This window comes from Diorhabda carinulata, chromosome 7 (genome assembly GCF_026250575.1).
Source record: "Diorhabda carinulata isolate Delta chromosome 7, icDioCari1.1, whole genome shotgun sequence".
Lineage (NCBI taxonomy): Eukaryota > Metazoa > Arthropoda > Insecta > Coleoptera > Chrysomelidae > Diorhabda > Diorhabda carinulata.
The window spans coordinates 5,285,399-5,309,136 of NC_079466.1; the positions used below are offsets into that span (position 1 = coordinate 5,285,399).

A 23,738-nucleotide genomic window follows, 5' to 3' on the forward strand; every position below is an offset into this window, starting at 1 on the left:
TGTTTTTTATTAGATCCTCTTATACTGTCACTATTTCCATTTCCCTGATATTTATAATGAATCAAAATCCTGTACTAGTATAAAATTCACTAGATTTATTCTTAGTAACGCCACTGGTTCAAATCTCAAAATGAAAACAAACTTTGCACCAATGATTCTAACAAGTTCGTCAATCATATTCGAAATTAAATTTTTATGGAGATATAAAACTTGTGTCAAATGTTTAGATGTAAAAGATTGGTTTATTGATGTTACAATATTATTATAGGTCGTCTTTCCTTGGGCACGTGCGAACTGCCGTTTACTAACGTGACAATAAAATTTTTTAATGACATAGTACATCACTTCACCCACTGCCATTCACTCAGATTTAGAGGCGCTCTTCTCATAAGTAGGCAAAGATGACGAAGACAAAACCATAAACCTATAACGTGTCCATGTTGGACACAGATTGGTAGGAACTTTAGTTAACTATATATATATATGTACGAATATTTTCGAATATTTCTAAAAGTTCGATAGTATTGAATCCGAGTTGTTGGTCTATAGGGATGGAAATTATTCCTTAGATTTATTTTAATAAATAGTATAGTGGAAAATTCTGTTCCATTGACACTATAAAGACAGAAACCTACTAATGTAAAAATATAGAAACAAGAACACTAAAAGCCGTATAATCTATGGTTTAATTATCATTCTTTTGCTAAAATATGTGATGATATCGTTGAAAAATATGTTGATGCTGACATAAAATTGTTAGTGAAAATTTGTTAAACGAGTTCATGAATCAACTGATAACTGAGTCAATAATAATAATAATATTCATAGCTTCAAGAAGTTTCTTGGAAAATTTCTTTAATTTTCACAGCTAAAAATTTTCAGGAAATATAATATTTTCTATAGCTAAAAAGCTTACCACGAAAAAGAGACTTAATAATAGATCATATTCTCTTCAATCTTCTCTTTGCTAGTGGCTGGTTGAATAAATTATTTATTAATTCATTGTTGTGGTCATTGTATCTTATGGAATAGTTCTTTATCACATCTTTGATTAGTAGGATCTTCAGATCGTCATGAATTTTTTGGTTAGTAACGATTGGATTGGTTTTAAGTATTTGAAAGTTTACTGCAGCACCATAGTTCTATTCCATACGACCAGATTGGTATGAATATAGTTTTGTACTTAGATGAGCAATTTATTTTTGAGTCTTTAGACCTTTTGTTAAGTAGCCAGTGCATATTTTTAGTTCAAATCTAGCTGTTTTCTCTTGCTTTTGATATTTGCTTCCCATGTAAGTTTCTCATTTAAATTCATCTATTATTGATGAACATTTGCGAACAAACAGATTTTCTTGGTGTAAATGTTTTTGCTCTGATTTACTGGCATTGACGTTAATTTTTCACTAATAGTAACAAATTTAGATGTACTTTTTCTGCAGTTACAGTTGGGTATACATCTATTGCCATGATTGCCGTGTCGTCTGCAAAGGTTGCTATGAAGGTATTGTCTGTGCTTGGAACGTCTGCTGTGAATATCAGATACAGAAATGGACCTAGAACACTACCCTTAGGTACTCCAAATTCTATCATATGGTAATTTGAGTAGGTATCTTTAACTTTGAGTTGAAAGTAGAGGTCGGTGACATAAGATTTTCAAATGAAGTATAGTTGTTCCGTTAAATGTAGTTTCAGTTTGTAGAGGAGACCATAATACCAGACTCTGTCGAACGCCTGTTGTATGTCGAGAAATACTCCAGCATACACCTTTTGTTACAACCAAGGGTTGTTTTAATTATGTTAACTATCCTGTGGCATTGTTGAATTGTGCAGTATTCGCATCAGAAACAGAATTGCTGCTGTGGTATGAGTTCGTTTATGGGAACATTTGTTTGGATTTTACGTAGACGTTGTCTTTCTAATATTTTTGACACTATTGGGAGTAGGCTCATAGGGCGATATGAGCTAGCTTCTGTTACGAGTTTGACTGGTTTTTTAATCATAATAACCATACTTCCAATTGGATTGGATTGAATAGTATCAGAGGCATGATATACTCGTACTATTACTTGGTAGCTTTTGTAGTAGATATTAGATTATATCCAGGAGCTTTCTTGAGATTTAGAAGTTTTATTTGTTGTCGATCTGATGGGGCAAATGTCATCAAAGGTAAAGATGATTGGCATGATGCTCCAGGAAAACTTCTTATATTTTCATCGTTATTATAATCTGGAGATGAGAATACTGTTTTTTTTTTCAAATGACATGGTCTTCACGAGAAAGGTTCCAAACATAAGTCTGGAAGGATTTATTCTTTGCTATATATGGTGCCCTATCTAGTCGGTTGTAGTATGTTTTGTTTAAGTGATTTTTAATATATTACCATCTACGTTGCGCTCTTCTATTTTCTGCTACAATTTGTCTTATGAGAAGGGGTATGTTATAATTTTCTTGTACATTTTTTTGGCGTTGCGATGTTTCTTCCCACCCTGTTTTTTGTATAACTGTTGTTAGATAGTCTACAGCTTGCACAATATCTTGATTCTCTTCTATTCTGATATCTAGACTAATGTTTATATTTATTAGTTTTAGACAACCATCCCAGTTGGTCTCTTTATTTATTAGCTTAGGTGGTTAATTTAAATAGTCTGTACTGAATATCGATATATTATAGTACTTAGTTCGTGAACATATATACCTATATATAAATATTTTAAAGGTAGTCCATTTTGGTGTTTCGTTGCCACGTTCCCAATAAGAAACCGCTCATAATATAGCTGGCAAATACTCCCATATATGATTATATGAATTAATTTCTTATTTTTAGACCTTTTCATATATTAATGCTCCTAAAATCTCTTGATTTTAGGTCTCTTCTGTTTTAAAATTAGTTTTCTTGATAATTTTTGGAAAATTGATAAAAAATTGACGTTTGGACTAATTTTAAGTCTACAAAATATGATATTGAAACTGACAATTTGCGTATTTATATTAATCAATAGAGCACCTACATCTTGCAGCAGAAAACATACAATATTTTGATAAAGACTTAAAGAAAAGTCGAAACGTTAATTTTTATTTATCTAGAAAACTAATATTGAAACAGAAGAAACCTAAAATCTTAAAAGAAATCCTAAAACCTTTTATCGTGTTGATGATCTTTTAGTCTATTTTCTAAATACTGAGATGTTTGCCCTATGTAGACAGCGTCACAATTAGTACAAAGCACTTGATATATAATATTACTTCTTCTGTTTTTTGGTGTTTTTGATTTTAATTTAGTGAAATATTTGGATAATGTATTATGTCGTCTATGATTGTTGGGAAAGTTTTCTGGAATTCGCTGTTTATCATTTTTTCCGGACAATTATTTTTTTCAATGCATTTTTTATTTTTTGAATAGCTTAGCATCTAGGTTAAGGATCTGATAGTTGGATAGATCTATCAGCCAAACTTATTATCACTTATCTTCTTTGTGACATAGGATGGCACGAATTGAAGTTTGAATATCTTGAACATTTATATATAACTTTATAGTCTGTATTTATAAGACAAGATATTATATTCAAATATCAATACGAGGAAAAGTGTTTGAAAATAAAGGTTTTGATGAACGCAATTTTTTTTATTAATTATGTGGACAATGTTTCCCTAGATCTTAGTAACATTGAATTGTTTTAATTATGAATCAATGCAAGTGATTCGCGTATCATTTTTTGTTGTTTATAACAAAAAGTTACACAACCAGATACAAAAAGGAAATAGCAAATATCCAGATTAGTTTTTATTTTCGAATATTTTTTGTTTCTCTCTCTCTCTCATGCTTTCTTAAAATAACTGTACCTAACTTCCAATGAAAATCAATTTTTTTTTCAAAATTTTCCATTTTGTTAGAAATAAAAGTACGTGTCTCAAAGCGGTATCAAAATTTTATACCGAACTCTTACCCAAAGCTGGTTGTACTTATTTGTTTATCTTAAGTTTGAATTTTTTCATACAATATATTTCTATATCTAATAAACAACAATAATGAAAAACTGTTCGTTTAGAGACAGTGTAGAAATATTAATATAATACCAATTACACTGTAGCACACGATAATTTTATATTAATTTCAATATTTTTCTAGCTTCCATCTCCAAATTTCTTCTCCTTCTGTCCTGAGCTACTTTTACACTTTATCTGAAGCCCTAGAATATTTTCGTGGGTTTTTTCAGAATAAATTACGTATTTTTTCATATGATTTTTGTCGCTAAGTTTTGTACTTATATATACTCAATTATTTTTTGATTTACAATAAGATAAAAGTATTCATTCAAGTTATTTATAGTTACATTGAAATTTATAGAATAATATTTCACTCAAATTAGTTGGATATTTTCCATAATTGGTAAATTTTGCTTTTATTCGATTGGCCTGAATCTATCTATCTCTATAATAGTAATATTTGAACTCGATATTTCCCCACTTCAAAACATTGGATTGATTCAAAATTTCATACATAAAAGGACTATTATCCTTGTCAGCAAACTAAAGCAGTAAGATCGATTATCCTTAGATAGTGAAACAGAGTTTATAATGAATATTCATCAGATAAAATAATTAGATTGCGAAATGATTAGAAAGACGACCGGATATTCAAGGCATATGATACGAAAAAGTTATAGTGAACAAAACTAAGAAATGTTCTTTGATATAAGAATTACATAACTGAGGAGACAATTAAAGTCACGTTTTCCAATAGGGACTTTTGATTCTTATCATAAATTATTATACTTTGATTAGGTAACAATAAAAGCATAAAACTATCATTAATTATGTAAATTATGTACATACATGTTTAGAAAGAATTTTAATCAAATCTATCTTTTCTGTTATTTTATGGTTTAGTAGATAATTTACTTAGTTATATTAATTTTTGTATGAGTTGATGACTTATTAATCTATTTTTCGAATATTGAGACATCTGTCCTATATAAAGGTATAAAACTAATAAGTTCTTGCCACAATTTTCATTTAGTATTGATTTCAATATTTTTGATATACTTTTTCGCTCTCCTGCATCCTCGTACCTGTGATCCTCAATTATCTTGGCTGGTATTGCATTTCAGGGACTTCACTTATTTCGATTCGGAATTAGACCATGATTTTGCCTAGCATTTCTCATTCTTATTTCGCAAAACGCTTCACATCATTGAAGACTATACGTTAACTATAACTGCGCTAGCATTTTTTCCTGCGTGAAAAAAGTTCGTTCCAATAACATTATCAAATTAAAAACTCCAGTCTCTCATCACATTTGATTTTAGAAGATTTGAAATTAATAAAATACTAGCTTTTATCCGCGGCTTCGCTCGCATCGAATCCATTAAATAAGTATCAGAAATCATTATAATAGAGAAGAACGAACTCTGTAGCTATATATAGCTGAGATATAGATCTTTGAATGTAGAAAAATTGCCAAAAACCTACAAAAATCCATAACTCCACATTGAATGTCCGCGCCTAGCTCCTCTCCAAAACAACCGATTTAAGGTTGAAAAACTCAAAAGAAAGAAGGTGTTTCAGCGAGTGTTCTTAAACCAAAACGAACTCTGTAGCTATATTAGAACCTGAGATATAGATCTTTGAATGTAGAAAAATTGCCAAAAACGTACAAAAATCCATAACTTCACATTGAATGTCCGCGCCAAGCTCCTCTCCAACTCAACCGATTTAAGTGTTCAAAAACTCAAAAGAAAGAAGGTGTTTCAGCGAGTGTTCTTAAACCAAAACGAACTCTGTAGCTATATTAGAACCTGAGATATAGATCTTTGAATGTAGAAAAATTGCCAAAAACCTACAAAAATCCATAACTCCACATTGAATGTCCGCGCCTATCTCCTCTCCAACTCAACCAATTTAAGTGCTCAAAAACTCAAAAGAAAGAAGGTGTTTCAGCGAGTGTTCTTAAACCAAAACGAAGTCTCAATCGTGAATAGAATCTGAGGTATTGAGGATAGAACGCGTGTATGTGAAAAACTCCCATAAGTAATGTACAGGGGGAAATCGCATTTGAGTATAACTTGAGAATGGTGAAAATTAGATGAAATCCGATGGTTGATGGCTGATCTGTGCATCAATACCTTTCATTGAAAAAAAAAATTAAGCAAATCGGTTGGGTAGAATGCCTGAACGGACTCGGAATGGAAATCATCAATTTTTTTAATATATAAGATTATCAGGTCAGAGCTAAGTGAACGTAAAAGAATAAGGTAAATATTAGATGATTGTGGGTTTTGGAAATACGAAGAGATTGTTAGGTACAAGAATTTGTCAATGATATATATTCTACTAGGTATAATTTTTTATATTGCCAGCTAAACTAAAATTGATGAATGAAATGAGTGAATGAAATGAAATTATTCAATGAGTTTGATCCTTTAAAGGAATTTCATTTTTGAGAAGCAATTATGATTGCTGAAGCGGATTTCTAAATCTACATAATTTCCGATATTGATCGGATAGAAATTCATGTTTAATATCCACAAAAGCTGATTGTTTGGTGCAGAGTAGTAGAAGGAACGATAGTTGATATTTTTTTATGAGAAATACATTGAATGATGATAGATATTCACAAATTTCACGAAATCAGATACCACCACAATTAATTTCCAACTATATTAATCATTTAGAATTATTAGAAGCAATTTAGTATCAGCACAACAATAAAGTGTTTACGCCGATATAGGTGAGCCGAAGAGGTGGTCGGCAAGTCATCGGATTTATCAGCTTTGTTTTTTTCCTTCTTTGGGGATATTTGAAGCCTAGAGTTTATAATTATTCACCCCGAATTCTCTAAGAACTATAATATCGAATCAAATCCACGGTATAAAATATAATTCCTGAAATTATTAAAAATTCGATAAGGTCTATCCACACCATACAATATCTTTTTCGTAAACATCCACTAGGTCTATTCATTAAAACTCAATTACATCTTATCCTTCAATCCAAGGCAAACGTATCAATTATTAAATCAATGTTCCAAAGGCGCAGCAGATTACAACGAGGCAATAATTGATAATCAACGACTTTAAAAGAGATAATCGAACATAAGTCCATTCATTCAGCCATGAAAAAATAGTTTCGTAAGTCGTATAGACAAAATAAAAATCAATCGCTTAAGGATAAGGCTCACTGAAGTGACACACTCATATCTATTTAACCGAGAAAATACACCAATATGTGGATTATTAATTGTTGAACTGTCAACAGTACAAAAATGAAAGAACCCTCTTTAAACAACTGTCCAACAATGTAATCTCCTTACTTAACGAAATTTGTAATTTTGTAAACATAATTTTAAGTATCTAAAAGACATACTGAACATTCCGTTCACACTGCTACTACATCAACACTCACAATTACACTGTCTGACGCGCGTTTCGATAAACAAGTTTTCATCTTCAGAATGGTACGTGTCAGTGTTTAGTATGAATATCTAAGAATTTCAGCAAAGTTATATAAAAGACAATCAGATCACACACTGTGTGAACTGACATGTCGCTAATAATCTTTTCACTTGATACGACCATAAATATATGGAAAAAAAACATTTCTCAACAGATTAGGATTCTATCAAGTTACTGATGTGTTCCACTTTGAACATCAATTGTAAATGAATATTGATTTTGCGATTATTGTCAATTTTTCATCAAATGAATATTTCAAATGAATATCATTGAATTTGATTTTAAGCCGGAATCTGCCTAACCCTGTAAATAGAGTAATATCATATATAGGTACTGAAAAAAATTCAAATTATTATCCGATGACGTCATATATAAAAAAGTGATAATTAAACTACCCTGTATATTGTGGACATCATGAAAATCCTTTATTCATTCTACTGTTCAATCTCGATGGCGAAATGAATTTTCTGTAATTGGAAATGAATATCTCATTTTTCTAATAATGGAAATTTTCGATACAGAATTAACGGAAAAAGAAAAAAATCGGTATTTATATCGAGTCTTTCAGTATTCAGTAAATTTACATAAATTGAATTTTTCAATAATTCGCAGTGTCTTTATACTAAGTACATCAAATTAGACTATGCGGTCATAATATTTGCAGACAAATATTTTTCTAGTGAAGTAAAAAAAGGCGAAACTAACAGAAAATAATGATTAGCCGAAAAGCTAGCAATTCTTAGTTACGACGATCCCACTGCAACAACGCATGCTCAACAAAGTTAAACCTGGGCTGTATTGAACAGCGTACCCCTGGCGGTTATTGATTCCAGCACACGCCAAGATGGCCGCCGTCTCGTTACCGGCATTGGTGCACCAACCCACTCCCCTTCTGTTCACGCTAGACTTACAGGGCATGCCCCCCTCCCTGTCTACTAACCGACCCCGCGACTTGATCTACGATCCAACAGAAACGTATCGGGCTGTAAGCGATATTCACTTCTATTATTTCGAGACGTACGGTCGATTCAGTAGATAGAACTGTAACTACGTGCTTAGAGTCTGGGAATGGATTCAGGAAATAAAATAAATTGCAAGACATGCTTGCTATGCTATCTCAAGCGTTTTTAGAGAAGAAAAAAAGTGCTGGCTTTGACTGAACCCTGACGGGTTTCGTTGCAGTTATACCCCGTTATACCTAAACGTATATATGAGGAATTGTCCTTAAAACATTTATTTTGACAAACCAGTAGTCGTAAAGATATATTTTTAGAATGGGGATAGTTGTTCAAAACAAAGCTATTTTAGTTCTTTATTATAGCGGAAACGAATGGATATCGGTGTGAGACGCGACGTTTAAAAAACACACACATTTTTTTGTTGTCACAAATGTAGCGAAGAATTACACTTGATAAAATTAATAGTAAGTAAATAATAGTAATTTTCAAAACGTCCTTGAACCAAAAACAATCTACTGCAAGTGTATATCGCGAGACTTGTTAACTTTATAACGCATCAGGGTCACTAATTTTAAAAATACTACTTACAAGCCGCATTTTAATTACTGCGACATAACAAGGTCATGAGATTAACAATTTACTATAAACTACTCACACTTCTTTTTATAGCTACACAAATAAAATTGTCCAGTAACGTATTTATTCAACGATATAAACTCTAACTAACTTCTTTTAACATGAAATGTCTAAAGAATGAATTCCTATATAATACTTCATTAAGGATGATAGCACAATTTTTTTGACTTATAGGTGGTAAATCCGAATATAATACGAGAAAGTTTTATTTTTGTTACATTATAAACTTTTGTTTCTTCCAAGAATTTAACAAATACCAATTAATTTCTATTTGTTTTTCACATTTTCTGATTATTTTAAACTATAAAAAAGGGAAGTATGTAATCTGTACAAGTAGATGTTTACATTTCAAGATAAATTATCTCTTTACCACCTTAAGAGGTATGAAAATTTATAATCGATAAATTTTAAATAATTTTGATTAACATTTGCATTTCTATTCGTATAGTTTTCTGTTATTAACAGGCAGAATAATTAGTTTGCTAATATAAACGTTCAAAACTAATACTATTGAATTGAATTCGTGTATAAAAAAAATGGCATCTAATCATCCCGTGCTTATGAAAAGTTTATTTATATTTACATATGACGCTCTTGTCCATGAACATTTCAATAATACTTATAGGATTATAATTTCAATTCCAGTGTTTCAGAAGAAACTATTTCCACCTTTTTGAAGCAACGAAATGATGGAAATAACTAAACTGATACCATGAAGATGATATCAATTTGATTTCCAAAAAGATACTCAATTCTTACACATTTTTGGTACATATCGATGAAAACGAATCTATGAAATTCTGGAAATGTTTATATGAATAAGAATTCTTTTAGGAATGAACAGACATTTGTTAAAAAAGTTTTGCAGAATAGATCTGTCACAAATGCTTCCCAAAAACTTTTTTACTAGCTTGTATTTTTCAAATAGTGAATGTCACTGGTCAATTATTACTTATATTGAAAGAGATAAAGGATTTGTTGCTAGATGCTTTCTCAAAATGTTTTCGGAATTTAGGAAAGACCAGGTACGATAAAAAATGCCTGTGGTTTTGGAGGAATATTTCGGTCAAATCAGAGATTTATTACTTACCAATTTTGTAATGGCTATACTCAACCATTCAAAATCGAACGAATCGGTATCTACCTCCGAAAGGAAAAAGCAAGAGCTCTGATCACCAAAGAAATACAGGCAGGAGGGTAATAATGCGAAACAAAAAGCTTTTGTAGTTATTCAAACAGAATTGACCATTGTGTGTTGTAGATGAAAGAGCAAAATGGCTCAAATGAAGAGATGTATCGCGAGAAACAAAACTTTCCGTACTTGACGGTATTAGCCGTCTATTATGTGATTATACATTTAAAATTCCACTAACCAATCGTCACAATGCCATATAGTACAGGAACCGAAGGATAAATAGTCAGAACTGTGAAAAGTGTAGTAAGACGCTGAAAATTGGTTCAATGAAAAAGGCAAAAAAATTTAGATTTCAAATCAGAGAATGAATTTTTGATTACTTGTAATTTGAAAACGAAAACACCTAGGAAGAAATTGTTCATATAGAATGAAAGTTCATTAACATTTTCTCACAAAACGCGATTTAACGCCAGGTTGTGAGATTGCATTTCTATAGGTAGGTATACATGTCACTGTGGGATTGCTGCATTATAGAAAAACAAACTTTCACAGCTTTGTTGAAATTCACCATAGAGACAAGCATCAAAGTATGGTCTATTTGTCAAGACCTCCTGTTTATTTAGTAAGTGTAGGGAATCGTAAACGAAGTCCAAAATATTTGTATTCATTTTTTGTCCCGCTAATGTTTTGAGATAAATTCTACATGGAAAAGAAAGATAAATTGATGTATTCAATACTCTTGGAATTTTGAAGAAACGCCTCGGAACAACAAAATATTGAATTGCGCAACAAAAACGTAAGTTTTTTGTACATGTGTAGTCCAATCACGGTCAAGAAAATATTCGCAAAACTCAATCTTTTTATATTTATATAAACTTGGGTCTAGTTTGTTCCTCTAGAATGATCTAATTACCATTAGAAGTTGTAAGTATAAGTTGATTGAGAATTTCAAAAATGCGCCTGGAAAACCACGGAAAGTCTAGTTAAAACTAATAAAAAACAACGTATTTTGATGCTAGTCTCTACTTTGACTTTCAACAAAAATATATCTGTCTGGTTTTCCGTAGGTAAGTACCTACTACAGTAATCCTGCAGTGGCAGGTGTATAGAAACACAATCTTACATTCTGGCTTCCAATTGCATTTTGTGATTGTACGCAAAAAGAAATTCTGCAAACCTCAATTCTCTGCAAAGTGTTTTCTTATTCAAAGTATAAGCCTTTTGCCACCCATTTTCTGGTAAACAATTTTTTTGCTTAGAATATTAATAAGAAATATTTTGTTTAGTAATTTCAGTGATAGTGATTATAAAATTTGATGGATATGTTTACTAATTTACAATATGCTTTAATCGAGTTTTCTGTGAGTTTTAATGCTAGAAACTAGCATGTCAACAGTTTAAATTGGATAAAGTTTACCAACATTCTCATATTAAAACCGCTCTCTTCCTTTGTCTACAGACCAATCGGACAATACTTAATTATTAATAATATCTACGATTAACATTATTCCTACATTGAACTTGAACCGCTGTATGTTTTATAATATATATCTTACTTTTAATAGCGGAATTGTTTATCAAGAGGCTAAATACTCATTCATCTTTCACATAAAAACGTAATTAATATTTAACGCTTCATTCAAATTATTTAGTTTATCTATATCTATCAAAAGATTTGTGATAGAGTGGCATGAAAATATAGAGCGTACCTATTAAAATAAAAAAACGTAATGTTTGGAAAAAGTTTTCAAATAGGTACTATTAATTTCATTACCATATAACAACTTTCTGTTTTAGAAGAATTATTCCTCAAACTGTTCATAATTTGAATAATAACACAACTTCTACGAGACATAAATATTCACAAAATTGAATCTTCTCGCTCCAAATTGTTTTCCCAAAGGAAGCGATCCTTAAATATATTTGAGCCAATTGTAGAAATGATCAACCTATTCGATTTTATCCAATATCCAGAAAATACACATTTGGCGAAGAGTAAAGTCTGTAATACCTCTATTTACATTGTGCGCTTCTTCTTTTCCCTTTTTATACAATTGAGGCGCTTGAAAAGTATATTTCAGGACAAAAATACTCTTTCTGGAAACTATTCATATTACAGGTGTGAATTACTCGAAATGAATTTAATTTTTTGTCTTCATAGGGTTTGGAATATGACAGCCGACATCAATAATTCATAAAATGGATACAATTGAACAAGAATGGTTAGAAGGAATATGTTGAAAGACATTGGTGGCAAAGAACGGTTTTCCTGATGCAATATTGCTGAAATAATAAATAGTGAAGGAGCAAGGTACATAACAAGAATTTAAGATAAAAATGAGGTACCTTTTGAGTCATTCATATGGCCCAGTTTTGGCTTGGTAACCGATAATGTCCATTCCTACCATGATTGTCATGGTCATGATCTAAGTCCAATCTATGAGATACACTGTGAAGACGGATTAGAGCTGTGCAAATAACTTAGCTCAACATTCAGTAATTTGCCAAAAATGGATAATACTTTTAAAAAAACTCTGTTTTTATTTCCATTTGACGTTGAATCATACCCTAATTAAATAGAAAAAAAAATTAAATTGAATAGATTTGTCGATAACAAGGAGTTACAGGTTCGTGTGATTGATTGACCAAATCGCATACGGAAGAATTGTATGACGAAGCATACCCTTCCCTATGATAACTTGATAAGTACTCTAATTTGTTCAGTGACTATGTAGAGCAGTATAATTTTAATCGCCCAAAATAATTTTCTTTTACTTCGTTTCTTCTTTTAAATTTTAAATTCATACCATTACTTTTCTGAATATCTCGTACATTGCTCATATAAAGAAGCGACTATTTGTTTATGAACATAATTTACTTAAAAGAGAACTGATTTAATTTTGAATAACGTTTCTTTGGATTGATTACACCCAGATAACTTCAAGTCTCTTTTCTTGACAATACAAACATGCCAACACTTAACACAAGTTTCCAAAAACTTGTTGAAAGTCTCGACTAACTTTGACGTAGTTTTTCCATCCACGTTTTATCTCTAGTAACAATGCCTCGATGAATGTTCTCAGAGCTACGTCAACAAGCCTATCTTCTGCGACCTTTATTTAACATTGTTTTTAAAAAAGATTCAGATGTTTTAAGAAACTCTTCTCTCTCTCGGATGAAGACACGACGGTTTTCGAGCACCTTTTCCTTAACATTTTTGTTGTTAACGTCATTAATGGTGGATTACTCTCATAAGAAAGCTTTCGACGCCTTCATGATCTTCATTGAATACTGTTTAGTACTCAAATAGTTAGGTTTCCGATCACATTGACAACCTAAAACATTCATGCAACATTGGAAACACAATGTTTTTTCTTATCGCAAGACAAATATTTCGCATCGTAAATGAACAGCTGACAAACACACTCTAAATGAGAAATTCAAAGATAAACAAGAGCAAATTTTATAAAATCATTGATGGTTCCAATTGTAACCATTAATATATACAAAATATATCTTATATCAGGGGTAACAAAACCACCGTTGACCAGTGTAATGCATACTTCTTTACATTATATAAGTTATGCCTAAGTCTCTTTGTATTATTCAAGGATGATTCGTGACATGAAATACAGTCCAATCCTGTTCGTGTTCGAGTAACATCTCTTCACATATTTTACTCAAAGCATGGCAAGTTCGTTAATGTTGAAAAGAAACAGAAAGTAAAAAAGCGTGATGGTCTGATGGCGGACGAAGAAGGTAATACATTACTGAGAAAATGTCGGCTTTGCGTTTTATACAGGTGAACCATAAATTATATTCTGGTAATATTTACGGTCCAGCCACTCTCAACTTGATATTGATATATCAAGTTCTTTGATAAGTCGCATACTGTGATATTTTTGAAAGCCTTGAGAATATCAGATCGTGGGTAGAGATTATTTTTATGATCACATTTCAGTTAAGCATAAAGTATATTTTAGCATATCAATAAATTGAAACAAGTGATCAAGTATGAGTCAATAACATGAAACATTTTCTCATTAATTTATACTCATAATATAATGTACAATTTCAAGAAGTAAATTAATCTCAAAACATCTTCGACTTCAACGGATACTGTTAATGTTCGTTACCAAATAAAATTTGAAAGAAAGGATGCCAATACGGATATAAATGAATGTGTTATTTGAGAAAATATTATTGGAAGAATACTACATATCTACCTTTTAATGTATTAGAAAAATATCAGTATAAGTATGTGGATAATTCTTTTGCAGATTGGGTTTAAATACTTATTATCGATAAAAAATATGCAATAAACGAGATACACCGTCTGAGAATGGAGGGACATAGTTATTTGTTGGAAATAAAAAGTAGAAAGTGGACATTATCTACTTTTAATAGATATGATTTAACAGAAGCATCATCTAATATAGGACAAGGTATAACGATAATTCATGCTGAATCGATTTGGTTGGATTCCAAATGCGCTTTTGTTTTAAAGATCCAAATTTGGACTATCAACAGGATATTAGAGCAGAAATTATATTATACAACTCAGTTATCCTAGACGACAAGATTATTTGTTAACTCGTAATATTTATTTTGATGAAAGAAATATTAATTGTGTTTGATTAACAAAGAACATGTTTTAGATAATATGCTTAAAACTGTGGAATATACAGTAGTGCGAATATATTTATAGTTCTCAACGCATTTGAATACATGAAAAATGAAAGTAAGATTTGAAATATTTCACCCACATCCAATGCCAGTTTGATGGAAAGGATAGGATACATTCAAATTGAGGCTCTAAAAAATTAATAATCTATGTAATTAAAATTGAAGATATTTACAGAAACGCGAAGATTAACCCCTTTGCTATTAACTTAAAACGACAGACGTTAAGTCATATTCATATGAATACGAGGGTTACTACTTAAGTTTTAAGATTGACAAACAAAATCATAAGTTCATATTTGGATATGGCACTATTGTTTTTCAAAATATTCTTCATCAATATCAATACATGCTTTTGACTAATTTCCCATACGATTAAGGTAGAAAAACGTTAATCTCGCCATTTTTTTTTATTTGCGGGAATTAGGAGAAATTATTAGATGCCAAACAAGGGCTGTACGGTGGATTCGATTTTTTTACTGCTTAAAAACTTGTTTGTTTGAACTGATGCGTGAGTGCTCGCATTGTCGTGGTGGATAATGATTAATGATTCGTCTTTTGCGATTGGTTTTTTGATTTTTTCGAACACGTCTCCAAAAAAATGCTGATATACTATTCAGAATTGATCGTTAACTTTGTTCTGATGAAACGGTGGCGACATGTCCAATTATTCCTAACAAACAGGTGACCATATGCTTCGAAGTGCACGACCAACTTTTGTTGGATTTGCCTGAAAGACTTGTACAGCCGATTGTTATCTAATTTCGGGTTCATATGCATATATCCATGATTCGCGATACTATAGACGTCTTTTGAAGCATCGGGATTGCATTTTTTTAGAGTATCTTTGCACCAATTAACACGAGATTTTTTTGACTGGTTGTCAACGTATGTGGTATCCACCGCGAACAAATAGCACTCAAATGACAACACGTTCACCATCAAAGATGTGAAACTCTATGATGGTAATGTCACATTTGACGTATCACATCAGTTTTGCTTTATCTCAAAATATTAGTAGCAACCCTCGTAATACATAGGTGACGCTATGTTTTTTGAGATAGTAAAAAGAAACTACAAGTCTTTTTAGGAAAAATTTAATCATGGTCAAAAAAATAACCACCCACATCAATCTATTTTTGAAATCGAAGCTGGATATTGTCAAATAAAACTGTTAATTGTCTTCTAATGTTGTTTCGATTGTTTTCTGTGGAGCTACTTGATAACAGTTTCATACTGACCAATATTTTCGTGTTATTCATGATATGGATATGAATAGCATTGCTCTAAAAAGTGATTCAAACTCGGATTTCTCGAATAAGACCAAATGTCGGAAACTATATTCATTCAAATTTTAATATTGTCTGTTGATATTTAGCACAAATTCAATTTTTATTATACTTCTTTATAATAAATCCCGATCTTCCTCGAAAAATGCATAGTATTTTGTTCCAGACTCACCTAACTTCGAATATTCGGTTTTCCGGATAACTTCTGCAATAAAAAAGTCAGTCAATATACATTTCGAATAATTGTGGAAAATCAAATGTGAATAATTACTCGTCGATAATACAAGGGATGAGAATTTTTAAAATCTGACCATTCAATAGTTGCTAAAATTATTATTATAGCAAATACTTTTTTAGAATCCATTTCATAAACCGTCAATCAAATTTAACAAGGCAAAATATGCCTAAGGAAAATAATTCTGAGGGAATTAAAATATTGTAATTTTCGTGTTGCATAGGATATATAATTAATTTTTTACGAATACATTATAATACAAACGAAGAGAACCGCACCTTAAAAGCGTTTTGAGAGACATTTTTTTTTTAATTTCATGGCCAGTTAATTGAATTGCGCTCCGCTGTCATGAGCGATGAGCAAAAATCACTTGAAATTGAATTATCAGACAAATCTCATTTCTATGCATAAAAAATTGTAGTCTGAAAAAAAATGTTGGTTAGCCAAATGAACTGTGCTATGCTTTTACGATATTAATTCGATATAGAATTAGATAATTTATTGAAATGGTTTATAGACGTCGTTTTGTACTTTTATTTTCCGGTACACATTTTATGATATGCCCGTTATATGCCAGTCACCGTATTTTGATGTACTAATGCAATAGATTGCAATCGAAGCAAATTGTCAAGTGATAAGTACAAATCTGTTATGTGAAAATATGGGGGTATTTCAGCTTACTTGTAACTACTCCCATTGAACTAATAATCATGTTGAATTCACTAACATCTTGCAATAATTTCCCACAGCAAACAACTCGATAATTTCACGTTTGAACGTAGTAAGTACAGAAACAAGTCATATACGAAAGCACGTTTGTGGAGCATAAAAGTAGTGTAAATTTCCCCCAAGGTTTTCATATTTTAGTACTTTTCGCCATGAATATTTACATTTATCGTGTTTTCAAAACGTATTTATCGCCTACACACGGAGCAACGGAGAGCTGAATATATTTTGTTGTGACACGAAAATAAAATAGTACCTTTGTGTTTTACAAAACATAGATAATTAAAACATTTACCTATGTATATATCTTTACATAAAAGAATGATTGCTTACGGCACCAATTGCTAATGAATTAGTGAAATTAGCCAAAATAATGTGTATTCATCAATGTTTACAACAAGTGCTAAAAGTACTCATCCTAAATAGCGGGAGATACAAGTACTAATTTTTTCATATGTAATGTTACCTAGTCAAAAAATTTGAACCCCGAGAAGATCGGGTGGTACTTGAATAGAAAAAACTCAAAATTTCTCATAATTTCTTCGGTTAGTAACGAGAGAAAAAGTAGAAGTTCAGAGCAAATGATAAGGGAAAAAATGATGGGCTTTTTACCAAGAAATGCCTCTTTCTCTGCTCAAAGGTTCCTAGCTAAGCTCAGCATCTTATCGCTAAAACATCTATCGTAATCTCCATATCTTGTACTATGAGATTTTGATCTATTTCCAAAGATAAAATTTACGTAGAAGCTGCAAAGAAACTGATCACCAACATAATTTCCAGCAAAGAGCGTTATAATGTTAGAGGTACGTAGTTACTAAGTAGAAATGTATAAAGTCTAAATAAAATATTTTACAGCATAAGTCTCGTTATTTAATAGTAATTTAGTTATTGCACCAAATCGATTACAACGTATTTGTTATATGCCTTTCTTTTTAATTAAATTTGCATTTCTATGCAAATAAGGAGTTTAAAACCTTATAAATTATTCCTGTTTAAATTATTACCTGAAAAAAAATCACGCTGAATCCAACTTTTAATAAATGCAGGTTAATTGTCGGATGGGTAAAATACACTGCCTCGATAATTTTAAATAATTTCCATAAAACATTTATGCTCAAAAATTCTAAAAAAAAATCATCCTCTATACTATTTAATATGTATTTTATGTGAAACCTACATTTTTCCTTTAGCTTTATCTTTATATACTTTTAAGGAATAACTTTATGTCTTGAACATTCTATAGATTAAGATAAATGCTACCTGTCAATAAAGGTATATAGCTTCTTTCCATATAAGTATCAAAAAAATACTACCGAAATATCCTATACCCACATTATAGAATTATAAAGAGAAATAGAAAACTTGCCAGTTAATCATCATTTTAAACAAAGTAACCATGAAACTTCAGCTAGATTTAATATGGATTATAAATTTAATGTGAAATGAGTAAAAAAATTGTTTTAATAAGAATCAAGAAAATTCCTGGTATCCTTTTTTAATTTTAAGAGTAAGCTAGTGATTGAATACTATCAAATATACAAATATTTAACGAAAATATCTCATCAAATAGCATACATCAATAAGGTGCGGTACCTTCTAGCCCATATCAATTGATATATTGACTAAATACTTTTCATTATGTTATAGTCAATTATTTTCGAAATATTTGGCTTTAACAAAGAAGCTGCAGTACGATTTTATCATAATTCATTTGTCTATTGAATTATTATAAATGAAAGAAATTCATCTCATCAGTTTGGGTTTTAAGTAAGAAATACACAAATGCTGTTAAATTCTCCCATCTTAATAATGTGTACTCCAGCCTAAACAGCCATCACTCACTCCACACACTTTTTGTGATATTTCTAAGGCTTTCGATTGTGTTAATCATAACATTTTAATCAACAAATTGCAGTACTACGGTTTCATGGTTTCAGTCATACTTTACCAACAGAAGTCAGCTTGTAAGACCAGGCCCTATTTTGTTTCCTCTGTCTGACATCGCCTATCTAGACATCAGTGGTGATATATATCTATTTTTAGACTAGTTTCTCTTGGAGCTAACCCGATTTTACGGTACTTCATAGGACCGTATCTAGTGACCCAATCACCCTTAAATCATGATGCGATTCTAATCTTTTCTCTTTCAACGTTTCTAAAATCAAAGTTTTATCATATAAAAATACATTGCAACATTGACGTCGTTGAATCTGTAAAATTCTTAGGGCTTGTTATAGACAACTCCTTGAAATGGAAGTTACATAATCCCGACTTAACTAACAAATTTAGTTCCTCCTGTTTTGCGCGAGATCAGTTTACAAAGAATTGAACTTATCCACCTCTTCAACAGTTTATTATGGCCTTATTGAGTCTCAGGTATGCCATTTCCTTCTGGGTTAGGTGTGGTGCGACTTAATTTGAGCGAATTCTCAAACTACAAAAGAGAACTGTTAGATATTTACTCCGACTAAACAGCAAGGCTCACTGCAGGGACTTTATTAAAATATTAAAAATCTGATTCTTTCTTCCTTATTAATCTTTGAATACGCTTGCCTAATTCTTAAGCACGCTTCTCCAAATTTCAAAAAGATCGTTGCACGGCTATCCACTTAGGAACGCGGAGCGCGACCTTTATCTACCTACTCCACGTTCAGAATTAGTTAAGTGCTCAATATTTCACAATGAAACAAAATGCACAATCATTTGCCAATTGAAATCAAATCGATATCATCTTTTCTACTAACTATTCTTATCAATTTCTCTTCCGATCCAGCATTGGTTTTTTAAATTAAGAGTTAAATGTAGCCGTTTGAAAGATAGGGCTTAGATGAGATGATTTATAATAGGCGAAAAGTGTAGTCTGTCAATAACAATTCATGTTTCTTTGAACAATCTGGCATTTGCAATAAAATCCTAGCAGAGGATACTCTTGTGGCTCTAATGCATGAAGGGAAGGAAATTCGAAAGAAGAAAAAAGAACAAAACTTTTCATTCATCGACGGATACTCAAAAATATTTCTGGATCAATACGTTCATATCTAATTACTCCGTATTTTCCTGCGTTATTCCTCCAAATTATTGATTTACCAATATCCCACAATCTTCTCTGTATATTAAGATATTAGGAACTATTCAAATATAGGAAGTTTAGTGAAATGTGTAGAACATGAAAAAGAAAATGAAAATTGGTAATTACAAATATTTACTTACTGAGTATCGTAAAAATGGTTTGTATACGTTTAGAATGAAATGTATGAGGAATGGAATTTTCATTTTCTGAAGCAGCTAGATTTGCAATGGACGAAACTCTTACTGCATTCATATCGAATGAATTCTAAGTAAATTTCATTTAAATGTATTGGTTTCCAATTTATCTAATGTATTCAAACAACTTAGATGTAGTATTATTTAATGAGTCTTTTATGTTCAAATTTGGAATATTACCTATTATTATTTCAATATACAAAGAAATTTTGAAACAATGTAACGTTTATGTTAAATATAAATATTACGAAAACCATTGATTAGTATAATTTAAGTAATTAATTTAACATCTCATTACCTGAGCATTAAAGTTTCTCCCTCAGTTTTCACCATTTGTTAAAAGCTATTGGTAAAAAGTTGTCGATCCAATATCGGATCATTGTTTATTATGATAGTAGATAAACAGCACCCAAAAACACCTCAACTTCTTCGTAAAAAAAGGAAATTATTGAATGAAAATACAAATGAATAAATATTATTTTTTTGTGGTGCTTAAAAAACGTCTGTCTGTACACAAAAATAGTCGACAAAATTATTGAAACCTACCTTATCCCCAAAAAATCTGCCGCTCCTTTGCATATAAGACCTTTATTTTTTGTCACAATTTATAACCCATCACCGACACTTTATTCCATTTAACTTGACACTTTCACTTTTCAAGTCGATGTATTTCAAAGAAAACCCCTATCAAGTCCTACATCCTTTGTCCTTGCAGTCATCAAACACAACAAAAAGTCCACATTGACCTTACAAATTCTAAAAATAAACACGTAACTGATTAAATGGAGTTCTCGAAATGCCAATGAAGCATATGAGCGACCAACCAGAATTTCGAGGGATACTGCAACAACCAACAGGGTAATTTAAAATGCAAGGGTGCTAAAGATGGTCCCCTCTATATAGATCAGCTGTAAGAGGTATCGGAGGGTATAATCTGTATAAATTGTGTATTGTATTTAAAATAACGTTAACGTTCATTAAGTATAACGAAGTATTTTAACTTTTTTATTGCAATATTTAATAACTATCCGAATAATTAGCTTAATTATTAGTTTTGGTGATATAAAACTATTCATATATAATAAATAATATTATATGGAGTTCATAAAAACAAACTAATCACTAAGAACCGTATGCTTTTCACTTCTAGTTAATTTTTTCCCGTTTTCATCATAATCAAGAAAAAACATCTTGTACCTGCTTTTGGATATTGAACTGGTTTTTCATGACAGTTAAATAATTTTCAAGTGAAAGCGTGAATATGAACAAAATATATGATAATCTTCATAACTTCTGCAATGGATGGGCTCTATTTGACAAAATTTATTTTCTTTTTACAAAAACAAAAAATCAAATTACCTCCAACAAAAAAATTTATTGATTTCCTTTAGTAGTGAGCCAGTCAGTCAATGAAATTCTATCGGGTGATTGATAGCTACCGGCAGTTCAACGGCACTAATGCCTCTGCAAAGCAATAGCTCCGAATCTAAGGTGTTTGTGGAATGCTACAGGGTACTTAATGAGTGGTGAAAGGAGGAACCTGCAGAGGGAATTCCTTACTCGTGGATAAAAGAACCTCAACCTGTAAAAAAGGAGCGTGGCTTCAGTCTTTTGGCTAGATATAGATCGCAGCCTTGAAGGCAAAGCAAACTGTTAAGTTTGAGTGGTTGAAATACTGCAGCTACGTACAGAGGAGGTGAGACAATAGTGTATTATAAAATACGAGTCTCCAAAATGTTTGTAAAGGTTGTGTCATCTTATCATCATATTTGTAGTCATGCAGACATCTTTAAATTATATGTACAAGTAGATAAATAGAACGTGGAGGTCAGGTTACCAGACTAGACTCTAGACTGGACATGTTTTTTCCATATTCTTAATTTCATATGTTTCTACATGATTTCCTTAACGTCGTTTCCTGAGAATATTACCAGTCCTCTAACTTGTTGTTCCTATCTGTCATTTTTTAACATCTTAATTGCTTTGTACCTTACATCTACTTTTCTACATTCTACCCAACTCACCTCGTGCGTCCTTCGCTATCTTGAAGCCGCCAATGTACCAGATTGCTTACGCCTATCTCTTGTCTTCCAGTCTTCCATTATATAGTCGGTTTTCAGCTACACATTACCTTTCGCTATTTGCTATGCACTAAGCTAATGTAGGTACTGATAAAGTTTGTATGGAAAGGACAATTTTCATATCCATTATTCCTTGTTTTGAAATTTCCAGTACCTCGTAAGAATTTCTTAAAAAATGCTTGTGAAACTTTTTCTACCTTTGAGTTCTAACATCTCCGACGCTATTTTTCACGAATGAAACAATGTTCGTTGAATTATAAACACCTTCACCTAAATGAAGAATTGCAAATAGAAGAAAGAAAAATAAAACAATGAGTGGGGAAACAGTCTTCTTCATAATATCCAATGAATTTAAAACTACTGGCTTATTCAATCAGTAACTGATTTATTTTATTATGGCATGAGTATAATTGAGTATTGTTCTTTATTCTTCAGACATATTAAAAATTATAACTTGTCAGCGTGATTTTGATTGACTGTTTAATGATTTTCATATAGCACTGTTGTCTTGCATGTATTATTTCTCTATCTCATTAATCATTACAATGTGATGTGCTAATGTTTTGATTTTCCTTAGATAGACATAAAAATGTCGAATGAAAGCTTTTTCGAACAAATGAAGCCGCATGCAAAGTCGATTAGATGAATTGGAAGAAGAGAACTCACATCAATAGAATGGCTGGATGTCCGGTTTTATCGCCTCGAGACTATTATTCTGGATATATTTATAGTAGTATATTGTATGAAAGACAAAATCGGATAATCGGAACTGAGAAATACTGGTGTCAAATAACAAAACACTTATAATAAACTTGCAAAAAGAAAATCTAAGAAATTTCTTTGTTTCTGCTAACCACATCTTGAGAATGACTTTCCCATGAATTGGGAAATGTAGAGTAACCGAAGCTGGAATTATGCGTTAGCATTTGAAAAAAAGAGTTGATAGGTTATTTAGAAGTTACTCTTTATACTCGTACTTTTGATCCACTTATGCCTATTGCCTTATTATATGAATACATTTATCAAACATTTTGTCTTAGTGGTCACTATTTTTAACATTTAGTTTTGTAACAACCCTACACGTACGTAACTTTGAGAATAGCTCATGTTGTTAAGAAATACCTGTTTTGGAAAAAAATTATCACATCAATACAATTTTTATATAAGGGCGGACTTATTAGAATACCGAAATTATGAAGAATGAAAAGAATCTTTTATGCCTTATAATATAATAATGAAATTTTTTTGTAAGCTGAACAATTTGATAGAAAATTACGTT

At 31.2% G+C, this 23,738-nt stretch overlaps 1 protein-coding gene across 2 annotated transcripts in view; it reads right to left on the bottom strand.

Moving 5' to 3' along the window:
* The window catches only part of LOC130896364 (homeobox protein abdominal-B), a 257,532-nt gene that overhangs the window by 150,347 nt on the left and 83,447 nt on the right, over positions 1-23,738 (bottom strand). For both annotated transcript variants that reach the window (XM_057804390.1, XM_057804392.1), the window contains exon 2: positions 16,326-16,358. The gene's annotated coding sequence lies outside the window, so the exon portion shown is untranslated. The remainder of the gene's footprint in view (positions 1-16,325; positions 16,359-23,738) is intronic.